We start from the raw sequence: 20859 nt of genomic DNA, 5'->3' as shown, positions 1-20859 counted from the left end.
AGCTGGCCCTGCAACATTAGGTACTAAATAAGGGATGTATAGGAGTGAAGGAAAGAGAACTGGGTTGAGAAATTTTCTCTGCGTAGTTATTCTCCTGGGTACGATGAGAGTGCCTTTATTTTTTCTGCATCTTGCTACTTAGTTGATGACTGCCTGTGGGAGAAGGGCCACTGAGTTTTCTCATTTCCTATGTTGACATTTGTTTCATTTGCCCAGCAACCACAGATGCAGATTTTGGGCCGGGCAGTGGGTGTTTATGACTAAAGGCATTTCTCGCCCTCTAGGCACTGCATAGAGCTTTGGACAACTTTTCCACTGGCATGCCAGACTTAGGCATCTGGAAGTTCATGTCATTGGTCCTCCCTCATCTAGGGAGATACTGAATCTCCTTCCATCTGTTGCTCAGAATGGATGTCTACCACATAGACGTCTAACTCCACATTTCTAAGTGAGTTTTCCCCTTATAGCTGAAAAGTTCTTCAGACTAGGTTCAGAGTATACTACTCTGGCATTTGTCTTGGGTTCCTAGGACAGGCCATGTAAGGAAGGACCTTTACATCCAGAGCAATGCTTTACTTAAAATGGCCCCCTGCCACAGCTCCAGCCACATGCGGAGGAAAGAGGATTTTTCTCAGTACTTCTATGATATGCAGATACAAAAATTCTAGCTTAATCGGACTCAGATCTGCTGTGATGAGTCCATTGCTGGTTATATTTTTTTAGTCTTTTTTCCCCATTGTCTCTATCTCTGCTAGGACATTTGAGTCTAGCCTTTCCCCTTATGCCTGTTCATGTTCTCATCTCTCTCAGCCCCCATCTTTCCCTCTCTCCCTTCATCTCTTAAAGTGACTGATACTGAGGGTCTTGTTTGTCTGTGGTTCTTTGCCTTAAGCCATCTGTAGTTGCACTCTTGCTACAACTGGGAGCTGAGCACTCCCTGTTTGGGGCTGAGTCCTATGGTACATACTCTGGACTCTTTCACCTTCTGCTCTGCTTTCTAAAGTTTCCATTCTTTTTTTGCTTCTGAAACCAGTGAGTTTCCAGCATCACAGGCTGGCTGCTCTCCAACTCTCCTTGGCTTAGTCCCCAGAGGCTCTAGCTGTAAATGCATGGTTGTCATGTACCATCTTCCAAGGCCGGTCTTTATTTGTAAGGTTTAAATTTTATGTTGTGATTAAGTTAGGCATGACATATATGGATTTTGATGTTCTTAATTAAATCATGAATTACTCAATACCCTGTGGTTTTTTTCCTCCGGTAATTATTGAAGTAAACACACTGCTATGTGCTCATATAAACACCACAAAGCTGTAACAGGGAAGCGTTCAGTGTCTCCTGTCATTTTTTTCACTTGAAAGTTTTCTTATAAAACATATATTAACATTAAATGTTATCTTCATTCCAGGAACAGCATGGTTTTCTGAGCATATGTTCTTCGTAAGCTCCAAACAATGAAATGTTATTTGCAAATTCAGATGTGTTGGCAAAATCTAGCTAGGATTTCCCCTAAACCTAAAGATTTTTAAGGTCTAAATAATGCCATAGGAAAGTATTAGTTACTCTGATCTCTAACATAATTATATGACAGACTTTCAAAGTTCATTGCAATTTGTGAAGTAAGGACCTTACTAGAGTAATCAACAAGTTATAGAAGAAATAACTTGCCCTGTACTTTGAAAAAGAGGCCAAGTAACTAAACAGGGAAAGCAAAACAATAATTTAAGCAATTCCTTTATTCTATACACAATGTTGTATTATGGGACAGTGTATGTTTTCATAACTCCACTAGGTTCCTAATCCACACACAGAATGTGCTTACTTAGTTGGAACCGTTTTCTCCATGACTATGGAAATGAAACATTTTATACTGGTTGAAAAGAGAAAAGACTTGGGAAGAGGAGAGGAAGCTGGAGATGTCCGATGCCTGGTTCTGAGGAGTGATTTGCAGCGTGGATGGAGTGAGCAAGGGATCACTTACACTTGAGAAGAACTACTGAACAGCATGAGCCAGAGGCAGAAGTCCAAGTCAAATGTCGAAGGACAGCCTCAGTGAGCAACCAAGAGTGTCATTTGTACCCACAGCATTCTCAGCAGCAGCAAGTTCTGTGGTGGATTTCCAGGCAGAACTGAGACAAGCGTTCTTAGCTGAGACACCAAGAGTGGTTAAAGCAGCACTGGAAGATCAAGGTGGTGGAAGTCAAGGAAAACAGGACCCATCCATTACTTGTGAAACTTTGGTCAAACTTACAGTGTGCCTAAGAGCCTGCACCACACCTTTATTTATAGCCCTTGCTCCCCCAAGAACTAAACATCTTGACATTTTACTGTTGACAATGGCTATTGTAGAACAGCACATTGATCATAGAATGAGATATATTCTGCAAGATGGAAGAATCTTCATTGGCACCTCTAAGGCTTTTGACAAGCATATGAATTTGATCTTCTGTGATTGTGATGAGTTCAGGAAGATTGAGCCAAAGAACGCAAAACAGTCAGAGCATGAAGAAAAACGGGTTTGGGGTCTGGTCTTGCTTCATGGGGGAACTTGGATCTCCATGACTGGGGAGGTTCTACCTCCCAAAGATACTGGCATTTCTTGTGTGCCACTTGCTGGCACTGCAGGTGGCCACGGGGTTGGCAGGGCTGCTGGCAGAGGAGTACCAACTGGTGTGCTTAGTTCCCAAGCTCCTGTTGGATTAGCAGGCTGTCCCAGGAGTTGGAGGTCCATCCCAGCAGGTCATAACTCCACAAGGAAGAGGTGCTGTAGCAGCTGCTGCTGTCGCTGTTACTGGCAGCACTGCTAGGGCCCCAACACAGTCCCCACCAGGACAGGGAACTCCACCACCACCGAAAGGCAGAAAAACCCCCGCCTCCAGGAATTATGCCTCCTCCACGAGGTATGAGACCACCCAAGAGCCGTCCAATTGGCCTTCTCCCTGCTCGAGGGACACCTATAGGGATGCCCCCTCCAGGAATGATATCCCCTCCACCAGGCGTTAGGGGCCCGCTTTCCCGGGGAATGCATCCACCAAGACCCTAAGATATGGCTGATAAATATTAGCCCTTCTTTTCTCTGCAGTACATCTTGTGAAACTGTGTAGCCTGAAAGCTTTCTGACTCCTCTTACTACACTACTAACAGATAAATGCCACATAGAGCAATTGAAAAAAAATAAGGACTTGAATTAATAAATATTCATTGCTTGACTGCTTAGTGTATGTGAGTCCTTCATCAAATGTATTTTATGTTTTTCTTATGTCATCAGCTAGACTAGCTAGAAGTGTATGTATTATAGCTAGATAGAATTAGCTAGTTATAATACGTACAAAGACAGACACTATCACATGTAACAATATCAGGTTATTATTTATTATAATTTATTATTTGTTTACTATGAAGATATTACTACTTCTCTATCATGTGACTCCTACACATTTTAAATCATAAAAAGTAATTAGAGAAAGATATTTTGTTTTCTTATTCATTTGGTAAACATTAGTACATGGCTATGTAGGTGCCAAGAGAAATGATAGCCTTTTGGATGGGAAGCAGTTCTGAAAGTTATGGAGCCACAAACCATGGAGGAACAAGTAGAATACAATGTTGTCAACTTCTAGGAAAGACCTAATAAATGGGTATTGTGGAGATGTAAGAACAAGTCCATAAAATTCTCCAAAATGATAAAGTTCAAAGGATAAGAAAAAAAAAATGACAAAAAAGAAAAAAAAAAAAAAAAGGAAAAGAAAAGAAAAGGAAAAAAATGACAGAATCAATATCCTGAAAAGGGTTGAACGTTTATCTTCCTGCTACTCAGAAGGGTAACTCTTACACAGAGTAGCAGTCCCCAGAAGGCCACATTTCCAAATTATTCCTCATTCTCCCATGAACAATCATTCTCTCCCAGGCGGAGCAATGTCATACAACCGTAGATGATAAAGAAGAAATCAAATCTCTTTGATGAGAATAATCATTTTCTTTCTGGAACCTGGACTCAAAAAACAGAGCCTCCTGCTCCCATCCCCCCCATCCTACCCAATAAACCACAGATTCACTGTGGAGACTCAAGTACTAACTCCAGTGTGACCACTGATTAATCATAGCACCTGTGTGTTACTGCTCCAGACACCTTTTCACCTACTGTATGACTAAGGAGGTTCTTTAGGGTCACTACTGCTCTGGTGAAACACCATGACCAAAGCAAGTTGGGGGCAAAGGGGTTTACTTGGCTCACACTTCTACACCACTGGTCAGCCCTGAAGGAAGTTGGGGCAGGAACACAGACACGGCAGCATCCTCAAGTGCTGCTTACTGGCTTGCTCCTCACGGCTTGTCAGTCTGCTTTTTTATAGAACCCAGCACCACTAGCCCAGAATGTCACTACACAGAAAGTGCTGGCCCTTCCCCATAAACCACTAATTTAAAAATGTTCTGTACATCTTATGGAGGCATCCTCTCAATTGAGATTCCCTCCTTTTAGATAACTCTAGCTTGTGTCAGGTTGATATAAAAATAGCCATACAAGAAGCTCCTTCAATGAGAGTATTTTATAGTGGTAGTGTCCTGGAAGGGGTAAGAATTGACTTACCCCTTACCCCAGGAAAATGGCTCTCGCCTTCATCCTCTTTGATGGGATCTGTCTATGACCCATGATGTCAGACCTGCATTCATGTTAAAATCTACACAACTCTCTCTCTTCTCTCCTCTCCTCACCCCTCTCTCATTTATTAAAATATCATTCTTTGGAGTAGGGTGCATAAGATTGTGGCAACAGTTTTATTATTATTACCTTTGTTTTCGTGCAATGGCCCTTGCATGAGATCATGTTCAAGCAACCAAACATTGCCATTACTTCCTCTTGGAATCATGACTGGAACACTGACTATGTGATGTAAGGCCTCAGTTTTCTTACCTATAAAATGAGATCTACATTGTAGATCTTGGGTTAACATTAAATAAGAGAAAAATCTTAGAACAGAGGAGTCATTCAGCAAATGATATTTTTCATTGATACCAAGGGAAACACATTATTTAAAATGAAAGAAGACAAGGAAGTCAGGAAGTAAGACTGAAAGGAAATAGTAGGTCTGGAAGGCAGTGGCATCCTAAGTGCCATGAACTGAGCACACAGTGCAAAGCAGCAGTGGCTTCAAGTACAGGATGGAGTGTCCACGTCTAGCAGCAAATCTACTGTCACGTGACAATAGTTTCAGTGAGATTCAGGGTGCGACTATTTGGAAGGGCAATGTGCCTTCTCTGGTGACCTCAACTGATCCCTCATTTGGATTCTAAGAAGCACAATGACACAGGCTCCTGCAACGTCTGCATAAGGCTGAGGGTGACTTACCCTTTATGGTCTTTTCTTTTTTTTTTCTTTTAAATTAAAGCACTTATTCAGCCAGTAGGGTTGTTTGTTTGCTTGTTTGTTTTGTTTTTTGTTTTTTGTTTTGGTATCACAATAAATATTTATGCAAAGGGAAATACATTCTCTCCATAAAGCTTATCTTTTATCATAACAAACTTTTATCCTGAAAATGAACCCAAAATAATCTTAAATGCCCGAAGCTGGAAAAAGGTAAACATAATATTTACATTTGAAATGCAAATGAAGAGAAAATCAGAACTTTTATATTTACACTAGATCTTAGTGTGTTTTGAAGACTATATAAATCCTTTTGTAACTACTTTGTACAGTCTTTATCATTTCTTTTCAAAACCAAATCAGCAGTGATTTTATCAACTAATATGTGCTTTGCATTTCTTTTATTTGCAAGTATATTTACAAATCCTTTTAGGAAACAAACTTGCATATGGCTTTTCAAACAGTGGACATGTTTTCCAATGCACCATGATAGGAAGTAGATAAGAAAACAGCCTTAGTTTAGATTTAGAACTCCCTTGGGGTATAATTACTGCCTCTGAGCAATGTCACTGGGTTATGCATCATAGACCACAAGACAGATGTCACCCCAGGTGCTGTGCAGTACTGTCATTCTTCACAGTATTGGACTGATAGCCACATGGGAAATCAACCCCAGTTAAGACATAATGGCCCTGAGCATTTGACAATAAATATTTGGAGCATCAAAGTTATACAAATCCATTTGTATTATGTTCATTGCTCTAACACAAAAATACTACCTGGAATAGGCTTTCTATATGAGCTTTATTTAGAAGAAGCTCTTGTAAACATGTCATTGCCTAGATTTATTATAGATGGCATAGTATAGTATAGTTATGACATGAAAATTGCTTGAAACAGCACTAACAAGTACAAGTCCTGATGCTTCAAGACTTTATGTTCTCTGTTATATACAGTACTGATTAATTAGAGAAACATGAGAATTGAAGTGCTATTGTTTGTAAAAGTAACCTAATCAAATGAGAAACTATGAGCTACAAAAGTGGAATGTGCACAGCGCATAGTATGTGTGTTGCACACTAGAGGGCCAATGGCACGGCTTCTTACTAAGGCATACTTGTAATATGAAAGGAGATAAATATCGCAGGTGAAGAGCTGTCAATATTTATTTTTTTGTGAGTCATTTGAGAGTTAAAATAACATTTCTGGGCTCTAATCTCAGAGATTCTCATTAGAAGCAAGAGAATGCCTGAAGAGTCTGCATGTTAAAGAATGCTCCTGGGCTGGGCGGTGGTGGCGCACGCCTTTAATCCCAGCACTCAGGAGGCAGAGGCAGGTGGATTGCTGTGAGTTCGAGGCCAGCCTGGTCTACAAAGTGAGTCCAGGACAGCCAAGGCTACACAGAGAAACCTGGTCTCAAAAAACAAACAAACCAACAAACAAACAAAGACTGCTCATGGATCCCTCCTAGTGCCCCGTCCTGCTGCCCATCTTGAGAAGCACTGCTAGAACTCAGCCAGGGCAGCTCGCAGACCTAGTGTCTCTGAGAGGCTGAAAGAAAATGCCTGTAGCTCTGTGCATGTTGGCTGAAAAGGGTGAAGTGCACACTTGCATGTTTTAAAAATCTTTTTATGGAATATTTGCTTCACAGCAGGGCTGAGAAATACTGCTCAGTGGAATTGATTTCCAAATGCTGGTGGGTCTTCCCCAGCAGCAGAGCCACTTGCACTCTTCCCAACAGTGCACGGAGGTTTCAGCATCTCCACAGCCTCCTCAGCACTCATGCCTGCCCTCCTGCCTTGATGGACACCATCCTCATGGCTGCTGGCATTACCTCGTGGTTTGGGTGTGTATTCCTCAAATCAGCAGTAAAGGTGAGAGTCTGTCATATATTTATTTTCTATTTACTTATCTTCCTTGGAGAAATAATTCAAGGCCTTGAAAGATCAATTCTCAACTTTATATGGAAAAAAAAAAAACAACAGCCAAGCTCTTCATTTTTTTTTTTAATTCAAGTTGGCTCTTTGTCTTTGAGTTTTAATTCACTAACCATTTTGAACATTAAGTTTATCTTAATATATGAATTACAGGTATTATTGCTTGTTTGTGAGCTGCCATATCAATTTTGATAGTGTCATGTGACGTACATTTTTAATTTTCAAAAAGTTCAAGTCTATTCTTGTTGCCTATATTGCTTTTCATGCTTTATTTTGTCTGTTGATGAATCAAACATAAAACAGCTGGTTCCATGTATTTCTGAATGTTTTATTTTCGCTTTTGCATAGGATGTATTTTAAAATTTCCACAAAAATGTATGATTTTCTTAGACATTGCATGAAATTTGTGCATTTTTAAAGTATGGATATTTTGAAGTCTTCTACTCCATGAACACGGATGTTGTTCCCTTCCTTTATGCCTTTGATGTCTTTCAGCAATGCTCTGTAGATTTCAGTTTTACAAGTATTTTCAATCCTTGTTACAGTTAATTCTTTAGTATTTTATTCTACTTGATGGAATTGCAAAGAAAATGATTACAAAATTTCCTCTTCAGATTGTTCATTGTTGGAGAAATACAAGCTAGCTCTGCATGTGTGTATGAGAGAGTATATAGATATTTTAGATATTTTAATATTTAAGATATGATTACATATTAACTATCATATCAAAAAATGGACAATTTTTCTTTTTACAACTTGGGTGCCTTTTAAAATGGACTTCTAGTTGGCTAAAGGAGAAACTGGGCATATATGGGCAATATTTCTCCTACATTTATTCAGTTGCATCTTCATATGCCTTTTATAATAATGTATTTACCCTTTAATCTTTTATGGGTGTTTTAAATCATAAGGGAGGCTGAATTTTGTTAAGTGTCTTTTCTGTACCAATTAAGAGGACCACATGATTTTCCTTCATTTTATGAATTTGGTATATAACGTATTGATTGATTATTATATATTGGGTCACATTTGCATTCTGTGAATCAACCACACGCAGTCATGATGTTCACCCTGGTTAGTTTTTATTGTCAACGTGATACAACCTAGAATAGCCTGGGCAGAAGGAATTGCAATTGGAGACTTGCCCAGATCAGACTGGCACATGGCAATGCATGGAATTAGCTGTCTGGACTGACAATTGGCGTGAGACAGCTCAGCCCTGCTGCTGTCCATGGCAACATCCCAGGCAGGTGTACCTGGACTGTACATGAAAGTTAGGTGAACCTGAGCCAGTGAGTAAGCCAGGAAGCAGGGTTCCTCTATGGTTTCTACTTGAGTTCCTTTCCTGTCTTCCCACGGTGGTGGACTGTGAAGTGTAAGCCAAATGCCCCCACCCGCACCCCAAGCTGTGCCTGATCAGTCCTTTATCACAGCAACAGAAAACAAACTAAGAGCACATAATCCTTCTGGTTTGCTGTTGAACTCAGTTCATCAGTGTGATGCTTGTATTACTGTTTATGTATTTGCTTGTCATTTTCTTTTTCAAATTGCCCTTGCCTGGTTTTGGTTTTGGAACAATGCTGACTCTGGGATGTGAATCTGGACAGATTTTCTGATTCTAAAAGTCTTCTCCAAAATGTCCGTGACGTGTTGATACTACTTTCAATGCTTGGTGGGAGTCTCCAGTGAGTTCTCCGGTCACTCCAATGACTCCTTCACTACCTAGTGGGAGTTATTCTGAACAATGATGCAATATCTCTGTTAAGTGTCTATTAAGACTTTTTCCCCTCATCACCCAGTTTTGTAAGTTTTTTTGTGGTGTTTCTGCAGAGATTAGTCCATTTCACCTGAATTATCAAAATGTTAGCCCATAATTATTTATAGTACACGTTTATTAATAGTTCACTTATTTCTGTAAAATTTGTAGCATGGCCATACATCTGATGTTTTAACTAAAGATTTTTTTTCTTAATCATTCTATCTACTAAATACTTGTCATTTTGTAAGTATATCTTTGTCAACGTTTTATTGTTCTTTATTTTTCTTTATGTTTTTGATCTCTGCTGTTAAATTTCTTTCTTTCTTGTGCTACTTTTGGGGTTTAGTTAATTATTCTTTTTATGAGTCCTTATTTTGTAATACTGTTGTCTAAAGAGTCTTTTCAAAGTTCTTTGAAAATATTAGCTTTGTTTTATATGATTGCAATTTGGACACAGTGCTTTGTCACCTTATTCACCCTCAATTACCCACTTGTGTCCCCTTTCTTTCCCCTTTGACCTCATTCTTTTCAACTAGTCACCTTCTACTTTGGCATGTGTGTGCGGGGGTGTCTGTACAGGGGCTCACAGCTTATGTGTGCCCATGAATGCAGTAACAGTGTCATGTCCAGAAGATGGTGTTTCAGAGACCTCTTCCTTAGCACCCTCCCATAATACCCCTTGGACCTTGGCCTGGGTGATAGAGATGAGCATTTAGGGCTGCAAAATCAGCCCTAACTTATTCTCAGTGCTCTAATCAGGTAAGAGTCTATTGGTATAAATATAAATATTTATAAAATAGTTTAACAACATGTCCATTTAGCAAAAATAACAGTAGTTGATTATCCTGTAAGGTTTGTGATTTCCCTAACCCTTGGTAAAGCTTTTGGTAGCTTTACAGTACCAATAATATATTTCTAAGAGTGGAGTGGTCCTGGGGTAACTGGGAAGTGATTGGGTACCCCAGAACAGTCATGCTACTGCTTTGCCAATGGACGTTTCTGGCCTGGCCAGTTGGTATTGTAAAACACGAGGTCGGTGGTGGATGAGAACATTGATGACTTTTCTCCACCAGCAACCTTCATAACCCAGTGTGCTACTGTGAATACTAGCCAGAAGGAAGGAAGCTTCTAGGTCATTGTAAGTCAGTTTCTCTGTTCTGTATTCAAAATGTGTTGTCTCAGGAATTGGATCTTGGTGCCTAGTTCTGATGGGCTATCATGTATGGCGGTAACATCTTGTATTATGTTGGGAACTTCTAAGGGCCAAAAACTCACAAGGAGATTCTGTGTTTAAAACCCATTACTCCGGGAAGCTGTGTTATCTGGCTGCTGTGCAATGTACCTTTCTGTTCAAGCTCTTTACTTATCATTTAGCATATTAGCTTATAAGGAAACATGTCCTAAGGATATGTCATTTTTATACCTTAGTTTTGATTGGCATTTTCTCTTACTGCCTTTCTCCCATCCCCTGATGATCACCCTTCATATTCACCTCCAATAATTTGATAAATTATTTCTTTGACTGTGTCCTGACTCCAGTGTCTGCCCCCCAGCCTCAAGCTTTCTTGGCTCCTTCCTGACCTCTGCAGACACTCCTACTTCAGCACAAAACTCTAGACGTTCCAATGGAAGGCATGTGTGTGAGATGACGTTTGGAATTTGGTCTTTCTGGGCCCGGGTGACCCTTATTCAGTGTAATATTTTCTAATTCATCCATTTTCCCACAGATGGACATCTGAACTGATTCCACTTCAAGTTATTATAAACATAGGAGCAAGGAACGTAGTTGTGTGCATACTTTGTCACCTATAGGTTAAAAACCTCTTTCCAAGCTCTCCTTTAAATTGTGTAACAAACACTTCAGTATATCTTCTTTTTATTTTCACTTGTTTCTAAATGTTTGTTTCCTTTTTCTAAGCATTTTCTTACTGCTTATTTTACAGCTTTATTTGATCTTGATCACATACATGTATATATACGTGTGTGTGTGTGTGTGTGTGTGTGTGTGTGTGTGTGTGTGTGTGTTGGGGGGTATATGCAGGGCAGTTCAGGGGCTTGAGGAGGCCAGAGTTGTTGGAGTCCCTGGAGCTATAATTACAAGCAGCTGTGTGCCACTAGACATGAGTGATGGGTCTTCTGTAAGAGCACCACACACTCTTAGCCACTGATGTAGCACTTCACGCTAATATTAACTTACTCACCTTCTAATTTTGTCATTGATTCACTGATAGTTTTGTGTGTTTGTGTTTGTGTGTGTGTGTGTGTGTGTGTGTGTGTGTAAGCATTGGCGTTATAGATCAGAAGCTAGAAAGTCACGCACCCTAATTTGATTTTCATCACCCATAGCCAGGTAGCTCACAACCACCTATAATGCCAACTCTTATGCCCTCTACTGGCTTTCACAGGCATTGCACTCTTGGGCATAAACCTATACTCACAGGCACACACACAAGCACATAATTAACAATTAAAAAAATTTAAATCTAAAAATATTTTTTAACATCCCTAAATTTCTAGTGGATGTTTACAGTCTTTATACTATTATTAACTTTTAATTTCATTCTGGTTTTGATTAGACAGAATATTTTCTATGATAGTTATACTTCTAAATCTATTTGAAGCTAAATTTGTGCTGGTGCCAGACAATGTTCCACATGTAGCTGTGGAGAATGCTTGTCCTGTTGCTGCCTCCTGTTTCTGCTCTGCAAGTATCTAGTATTCAGTGTGTTTACTGTGGATCAAGCATTCTGTTTCTTTACATCATGCTTGGCTAGCCTAGCTATTATAGGGGGTGAGGTATTATTGTGAAACTGTTTATTTCTCCCTACAATTCTGCCAAGTTCTACCTCCAATAGTTTGGCATTCTCTTATCAGGGATGCAAATATTTATAGTTAGTATAGCTCCTGAAAAAGGGAGATTAGATTTATTTGGCTATGCGTGCTTTATATTCGGTTAGCATTGCATTGTCTTGCAAATCCCGCTCCAGTCTTCTGGGCCTAGCTTGGTTTTCTCACAGCCTTTCAATTCCTATTTCTATTTGTGTGGGTTTTGTAACTAATCTGCATTTGGTGTTTTGGGCTGGTAATTGCAGTGCTCTGGTTCCTAACAGCAGACCTTCAGTCAGATACAAAAACACTTTTGATGGAGTCCACTGAGCTTCTTGGCTTTTGAAATAATGTCCTTCATCAACCTCAGAAAAACATTTCACCATTGTGTCTTCAAATACTCTTTCCCACTCATCTCCTGCTTCTTGGTGGTGCACAAAATATTGGTGATTTCAGCTCCAGGATGCTTTGGTCACTTTCCTCACATTTTCCTCACTTAGCAGTTGTCACTGTCTTTGCCTTAGGGCATTACTGCACTGCTCCCGGATTTCTCTGTGGAGTTCTGAAGTGATGTACGGTTTCATTTTTTAAAAATATATTTTATTAATTTATTCATATTACATCTCAATTGTTATCCCATCCCTTGTATCCTCCTATTCCTCCCTCCCTCCTTCCCATTTTCATTTGTAAGCATAGTTTTTAGTTTATAAATTTGAGAGGAACCTTTTTACGTTTATTAGGCCTCCCCTCTTATACATTTTTAGCTTTCAGCAACTATTTTCAGCTTTAAGGCCGCTGTCTAGTGGATTTAACATCTGGTTTGTCTAGTTATTCTCTGAGCAGTTTCTCCTCTGTTTCTTCAAACAGGTCATACATTTTTCTATGAAATTTCTTTTCTTCTTCTGATGGACTGTGATTTTTATTTTTGTTGTTGAATACCTGAACTTTGGAACTTGTGAGGTAGTAAATCTGGAAATAAAGTTCTTACTGATCTTCAGTTTTTCTGTTTTGCATTTTCCCCTTGTTTGTCATTTTATTAATTTTGTCTATTTTTAGTTTTATTTTGTCTTCTTTAATTTGTTGTTGTTATTGGGTTTTAAACTACTTTTAGACAGGCATATAATATAAACTCAAGTTTTCCCCCATCTATTTTCTAAAGCTGTACCTTCTTGGTACATGACCACTTGATTTTTTTTTTTTTTTTTTTTTTTCCTATAGGCAGTTGCTTTCAAATACCCTATTGCTTAATTTCTGGCTCCAGTAAGGAAAATGGAAAGAGGCAATGGGTGGGGAACCCTAGAGAGTCTGTTAAGTCACTTTATCCAGAAGAGGGTAATTGCAACAGTGCAGGTGAAGAGTGTGTGGAGCTGTGACAGCAATACTCTAGGGTCTTCCTCATCTCATTTCATGCACACGATGTGCAGGCTGCAGTGTGAACACATATATAAGGAGCTACCATAGGCTGGGGTCAAGGGCCAGGTCGCTATTGTTGAGAGATGAAATTAACTGTAACTTACTTGTTGAGGAGACCTGCAAAGTTAGAAACAGATTCCAAAACTTAAGAATAGTTATACCAGACAGATTCTGTCCTGTGGCTGATGTTAGGTGAGAAGAAAAATTTGGGACCTTTCAGGATCTTCTTAGTGATCATATTTTATACTGACATTTACAATGTTATTCCAAATGCATATGAAATGAATTGCAATAAGCCATTTCAATGAGAGCTACATGGAGATGAGTATAACAGCGGTTTTCTCCTGATTGAACATTATAAATATTTAGAAACATGCAAAAAAAAAAATAATTGAAAGAACTGCAGTGAGTCTTGTTTCTATATCCTATCAGCAACGTTTTCACAACAAATTCCGTTCAAATACTAATTCTATAACTTCTTAGCTGGTCAACTTTAGGTAAGTTCTTTAACCTCCGGTTATTTTTATCTAGAAAGGGGAGATAAGATGGGCTTTGAGGCAAATGCCTGTAATCCCAATAGTTAGAAGGTGAAGGCCGAAGGTGTGCAAGGTCATCATGGCTACAAAGTGAGTAAGTTAGAGGCTAGCATGGGCTGCAGGAGACCCTGTCTCAAAACCAGAACAAAAAATGTCAGCTAATGCCGTATTTGCGTTGTGCACTGCTGAAATTTTGTTTATATCACACAATCTCTGCAGAATGGTTGGCCAGTACTAGGCACAAAATATGCTATCAGGGTCAAGAATAGTAGTAATTAGTATTTGCAGTATAAATGAAATCATAATGGATCACTACAGATGCTCCAGGGGAGCTCCGCAAATGTACTGTCAGCTGCTGCACACAGAAACGTGGTGTCTTAGGGAAGGCTGCACTGAAGAATATGGGCAGGGAGAGGTGTGTGGGGTTTCTGCCCACATCAGATCCAGCCTATCTGCAGGGAGCTGGACCAGCTTCCACATTTACTCTTCCACTTACATGCAGTGAAAGACAGTCTGCAGTACAGCCCGTAGGGGAAAGACAGCAGTTTATCAGTGTATAACATGACTATTGGCCCCAAGTTTCAGTTTTCTATTGTAACGTAGAAGAAAACAAATAAAGGGCCCAAGTGGGGGAGGCAGGAAGCAGAGGAGGCCCGGAAGAATCCTGCCAATGTGAACTGGGTCCTAATCCTTGCACTCCTCTGGTTCCAGTGCTCTCCCTGAGGAGGACAAGGGCATGTGTTTAGGTTAGGGCAAGGGAGGCGCTAAGTAGGTCCAGGTGGGACTCTTTAAGATGCACTGGCTCTTTTCCAGCCCCAGGTCTTACTTGCATACTTTCTACAGCTGCACTGATGCTTAAACCACAGCTGGGGTGTTTTGTCTTGTCCAAGAGTGGTTTGAACTATTCCTAAAACTTGATTTAAGTGTCTTTAAAGACCACCAGAAAGACATTCTTCGTTAATGGGGGGGGGGGGGAGGGAGGGGAGAAAGAAAGAGACCAAAAAAAAAAAAAAAAAAAAAATCTTACTATGCTGGAATTCCTAAGCCACAACTATTTCAGAGCTAGTCTCTATTGTTAGTTAACTCCTCACTGTTTTCTTTCAGAATCTTTACGTGCCACTGAAAATGTTTTCCTCTTGTGTTGGTGTTGTAGCGGTGGATGCTGACCCCTCTGTCATAAAGTGACCATACAGTAGCTATAAATTGTATATTATATTACAACCTTGAAATCTAACTCTGACCCCATCTTACGTCGCCTTCAGCAAGGTCACCTTATATTTTGAGGTTCAATATCCACCCCCCACCTCGTGTCTCTGTCTCTGTGTGTCTGTCTCCCAACTCTCTGCCTCCTAACTGCGTTTCTCTCTCTCCACACACACTGCTTTCACAGGCATGCGATGTATGGAATGTGTGTGTAGTGGCTGAACCGTATATCTATAAACTCTCAGCAATAAAATCAGCTTTGCTTTATTTCTTCTGTCATGAAAAGCATAATAAAACACTATGTGAACTGAACATTTCAAATATCGAGCAAGCCTTCTTAAAGATGTTAATTATTGCTCATGGACAGATGCACTTGAAATGAATTACTTTTATAACATGGTGAATGTTAGTCTACCTAGTCCCATTGACCCATTAGGAATTTAAATCACATTTTCTGGATTATTTAGATAAACATTTCCAACTTGAATTCATGAAATAAAAAAAAGGATCTTTGTTGTCAATTCCAAGAAACTCAGTTCTGAAAAGTTTGCAAATGCCAACGAAGGCTTTTCAGGTTACCTGAATGCACCTGCTTGATCAGGCCTTCAACAAAGTATTTTCATTGGCAAATACGTAATTTATGCATAAATAAGAAGTTGGACCCTGAGAAACTGGAGTAAGGAGCTCAATGCTTTAAAGTCGTTGTGCAAAGCCTTGCTCACCAGCTCCTACCACACTTTTGCAAAGTTAAGTTCATCAAGTCCAAGTGCCTGGGACACACGGCATGACTGCATACAGAGGCCTTTTCACACCCTGTTCCCACAGCCAGCAGTTCTTTTCTATTAGTTGTTTTGGCAGTGCAGCAAGTCTCAGGAAGGCCCTTGGTAAACTTATTTTAGGAGTGTGGGGGCGGGAGGGTGTGTGTGCGCGCGCATGCATGTGCCCCCTGCGAGTGCGCTTGTGTACGTAATGAGCCAGTGGATGCTCACCCATTTGCCCCCAGCAAAAATGTTTCCCTGTGGGTGGACAATCCCGCACTGTGAGTGTTCTGCAGGTGTCTCAGAGTGTCAGCCGGCCTCTGTTTATTATTTGTGTGCTGTGTACTGGGAGGCAGAGTTGGCCATCAGTAACAGGTTTGTGCAAATGGGTCAAGGAAATGAAAATCAAGCCTGTACAGCAGGGACTTTTGGGGTCTGGGGTTTTGCTGGCCAACTCTACCCAAGCTCCTCTTTGGGCCCTACTTTAAAACTGCTCCTGTTTGACTTGGCCGAGACTTCACATGGCAGGGCCCCGTGAGACCTGCTAGGGGAGCCCAGCTGCAAGCAGGTGTGCTGGTTTTGCCTTTTTTGCTGCTACCAGAAGAACACAGCTTCTGCTCGGTTCCGAAGCATTTCTCTTCTTCAGAAGCTTGTTTGTATAATGTGTTTTCCAAAAACAAGAGTGGCAGGGCTGTGGGTGACTGTGAAAGGAGGTCGCAAGCATTTACACGATTCTGAACTACTTGTTTTTCAACTTCAAACTCCTGGTTGCACAAAACGGAAGGGACACCTTTCAAAGCTGAATTGTTTTCCTTTTCAGTGTCTCAGGAGTAAGAATGGGACCTTCTTATCAAGTCTGTCCTGTGATGGGTTTCCCAACCCCACATCTGAAGAGTTGGCAAAGACTGACTTGTTTGCAGTGAAGTGCTTACTGAGTTTAACATCTGAATTAACAATATTCAAAAGTAACATCTTCTGAAGAAGTTTTTAATTTACAGAAGTTACCACAATTATTTTATGATCCTTCAGTTCTGTGACCAACTTTGCCATATCCTCAAACGATTAACAACATTCTGAACTCTGTCCACTACATTTACGGGGATCTGGTTAATATTAATATTTGTCCTGTTTGCCATATAGCATGTTAGAGCTATTAGTCTAAGGATCGATTAACCAGTCCTATATGCATAAAACAGATCTGTATGGTGATTTATATTATCCAAAATGGTAGCCTACACTATTTGAGAAATTGGCCTTTATTAAGTTATTTTTTAAAAATATATTTTATTAATTTATTCATATTACATCTCAATTGTTATTCCATCCCTTGTATCCTCCCATTCCTCCCTCCCTCCCATTTTCCCCTTACTCCCCTCCATTATGACTGTGACTGAGGGGGACCTCCTCCGTCTATATATGCTCGTAGGGTATCAAGTCTCTTCTTGGTAACCTGCTATCCTTCCTCTGAGTGCCGACAGGCCTCCCCATCCAGGGGACATGGTCAAATATGGGGAACCAGAGTTTGTGTGAAAGTCAGTCCCCACTCTCCACTCAACTGTGGAGAATGTCCTGTCCATCGGCTAGATCTGGGTAGAGGTTCGAAGTTTACTGCACGTATTGTCCTTGGCTGGTGCCCTAGTTTGAGCAGGACACCTGGGCCCAGATCTGCCCATCATAATGTTCTACTTGTAGGTTTCTCGGACCCTCTGGATCCTTCTATTTCCCCATTCTCCCTTGCTTCTCTCACCTAGAGTCCCAATAAAATGCATTCATGTCATAATTTATGGAACCACATGTATGTTAGAAAGCAGGCCAGGTAAGTTAGGAAGGGAGAGAAGAAAGTTCTGCCTGCTGCTGTGGGAGTGTGAAATGCCCCGCAGCTCCCCATGGCTAAGCCTTTTTTCCCCAGCAGGTGGCACTGCTTGGGGAGGTTATGGGACACTGAGAAGGTAGGGGCCACCTGGAAGAAGAAGGCCCCAGTAGGGGGCAGGTCCCAGGGCTTGCCCCACTTTCCACTTACTTGTGCACTCATTCTCTGCTTCCTGAAGGCTGACCCTGCCAACTAGACGTCAACAGCTGCCTGGAGCTCCTCCTGTCACAACAGTAAAGGACCCCTGCTCACAGCCTCCCTGTTGAGCTCAGCTGTACTTCTTAACCTTGCCTGCAGAATAAGTCCCTCTTGCCTTGGCAGATAGTCTATCTTGGGGTGATGAGAAAAGCAATGCCCTGCAGTCTCCTGTGTCCCCCACCACACTGATCAGCAGCAAGCAGAGGGTGCTTTCAAAATAGAAGTCAACGGCTTCTTGGTGACATGAACTGACTCTAGTCCCCCTTGAAGCCTTATGCAACACACTGGCTCCTCCCTTCTCTACCCTCTAGTCCTTCCCCACCACTGTTCTTACTCAACTCCCACTACACCACCCTTCTGGCTGTTCCTCAAACAGAAGGAGCTATTGCCTGGAGCCACCTGTGCCGCAGGGTAGTTGCATGCCTGTCTGTTAAGTCCATCCATCCTTTGCATTTGCTCGGAGCCAAGCCTGTTTTCAGTAATCTACAGCTTATACTTTCCTAACTGTCTGAGAGACAGAGTTTCTTTGTTGTTGCTTGATTTTTCCTTCTGTGTTCCTTGTGGCTGGAGCATTCTTCATACAGTAAAAATTTAAGATATATTTGGTGAGAGGATGAATGTCTAAAGATCTGGTTGCTGCTTTTATTAAGTGCTCTTCGACTATTGAAAAAGGGAATCTAGATATATAATAAGTTTCTAAAATTGGAAAAACAGATGGAGCAAAGGCTATCAAAGCAGGCTGTGATCACCTTAACAACAGCTAGACACAAGGCACTTAAAACAGTGACATTAAAGTGCCAGCTGGGGCCATGGAAACATACTATTTACTTGAGACTTGTTTTGGGGGCTGCTTAAAACACTACCCTTAAGCATGGATCAATCTAGAGCCTCTGGAAGTGCTGAAGTACACCGAGAGGAAGTAAGCTAAGAGCATTACTCTCAATAATAGTATTTCCCCCCTGGGAAAAAGAAACTTTGCCTTTACAGCATTGTGAGCTGCACTGAAAAGCATGTGCACATAGTTTGGAGAAATAGAGGACTACTTAGAAGGACTTATGGACACATGAAATGTAAAGGGGAAAGATGGCATAACGGGAAGACTGAGGTGGTAACATTTGAAGGTTCATTTCTCAGCTAGAAGAAACCATATAAGATAATTAAACAGGCAGTATCCAAGAATTCACAGAATGAAAGCAAACCATGCCTGTGAGCATAAAGCACACCCCCCAACACACATGCACAGACACACACACACACACATAGACACACAGACCCCCCACATGCACACACATACACACACACATACGCACACACACATACACACACACCACACACACACATGCATGCACACACATACACACCCACACACACATACACCCACAGGTGCACACACAAACATACACACACACACACACACACACACACACACAGACACGTTAATACGCATACACAGAGACAAAGAATTAATTAGATACATGTGGCATCATTCGATAACCTATGCTGTTCAGCAGCCTACAAAGCATTTGCATTGTGTTAGCCCTCAGAAGTGATCTAAAGCACCCTAGAGGATATGCACGGACTACGTGCAATGCAGTGCACTTTAGAGAAGGCATCTGGAGATGTTGGCATTCAGAGGATGTGGTGGTGCTGTAGGTTCAACTCCTGGGGTGGCATTAGGAGAGACTGGGAAACTGATTAACTTTATCAAGCAAGGCACTAAAGTGTTAGAAAGAAAAACAACATTTAAAGTTTCACTACAGCTTTGATTTTTAAAACACAAAGTCAAGATGCAAAGAAAAAAAAGTCAAAAAGGCATCTTGGACCTATAAACAGAATTTTTTTTAAAATTTTTATTAATTTATTTTTGTTACATCTCAATGGTTATCCCATCCCTTGTATCCTCCCATTCCTCCCTCCCTCCCATTTTCCCCTTATTCCCCTCCCCTATGACTGTTCCTGAGGGGGATTACCTCCCCCTGTATATGCTCATAGGGTATCAAGTCTCTTCTTGATAACCTGCTATCCTTCCTCTGAGTGCCACCAGGTCTCTCCCTCCAGGGGACATGATCAAATATGAGGCACCAGAGTTCATGTGAAAGTCATACCCCACTTTCCACTCAACTGTGGAGAATGTTCTAAACAGAATTTTTTAAAGGGGAAAAAATTCTAAAAGTACATACGCCAGGTTGTCCTGAAAGAAAGTGAGCAATGGTCCCTGTGTTCATGAAGGTTTTAATCTAATGAAACGACATAAAGTACAACACCAAAGGGACCCAACTTGTGTTTTGGGATCTAATCATGATAAGGTGATCATATTTTTAACATAATTTAATATAATCATATTAGTAATATAAAAATGATTTAATTTATTACAAATATTTATGAAAATAGAATATGAACAGTTTCAATTAAAGCACTGTTTATTTAAAATTTGTAGATTAATATGCTAGTTTTTCAAATAACTTTCTCATTTTAGAAAAATAGTAAGGGCGCAGAATACCAAACAGGCCAGAATAAAAATGTGGCTCATCAAAGAAAATCCATCAATATTCAATAAAAAGTGTTGTTTTACTTGTTATGAAAATGTGTCTTGGGGTTAGATATATTTTCATGTTTTAAGATTATTTAATAAATGATAGCATTAAAGAAAACTCACAAAATGCCTGGCTTGCAAAATAGTGAAATTTTCATTGAAAAAAAAGTTGCTGAAAAATCTTAAACTTGAGTAAACTCTTTGTTCCAGGAATTTGGTAACAAGAACTACATCCTGAGAAAATGCATACTCACTTGAAACTTACAAGTGTCGCTCCTGCTGAGTTATTTAAATAACAGAGGTTTTCTTCTGTGAAAGGAAACCCAAACCTGTAATCCTATAATGCTTTGTTTCACTGAAACATTACATAGCAGTTTCAAAGATGCCTTCTGAGAGGCAAAATATAGAATCTAAGCATTTCTGTCGCATAATTCTAATTTTATGGACAAATTCTAAATTTATGGAAA

General features: G+C 40.4%; 1 protein-coding gene and 1 pseudogene across 1 annotated transcript in view; one reads left to right on the top strand and one right to left on the bottom strand.

The window, feature by feature from the left end:
• Cfap299 (cilia and flagella associated protein 299) overlaps positions 1-20859 on the bottom strand; it is a 465505-nt gene that overhangs the window by 85069 nt on the left and 359577 nt on the right. The gene's annotated exons all lie outside the window — the stretch shown is intronic.
• On the top strand, positions 1954-3040 carry LOC127210457 (small nuclear ribonucleoprotein-associated protein N-like; annotated as a pseudogene).

Source organism: Acomys russatus, chromosome 28, assembly GCF_903995435.1.
Source record: "Acomys russatus chromosome 28, mAcoRus1.1, whole genome shotgun sequence".
In the NCBI taxonomy this organism is placed as follows: Eukaryota; Metazoa; Chordata; class Mammalia; order Rodentia; family Muridae; genus Acomys; species Acomys russatus.
The sequence above is the reverse complement of the archived record's forward strand: the minus strand, read 5'-3'. Positions and strand labels throughout refer to the sequence as shown.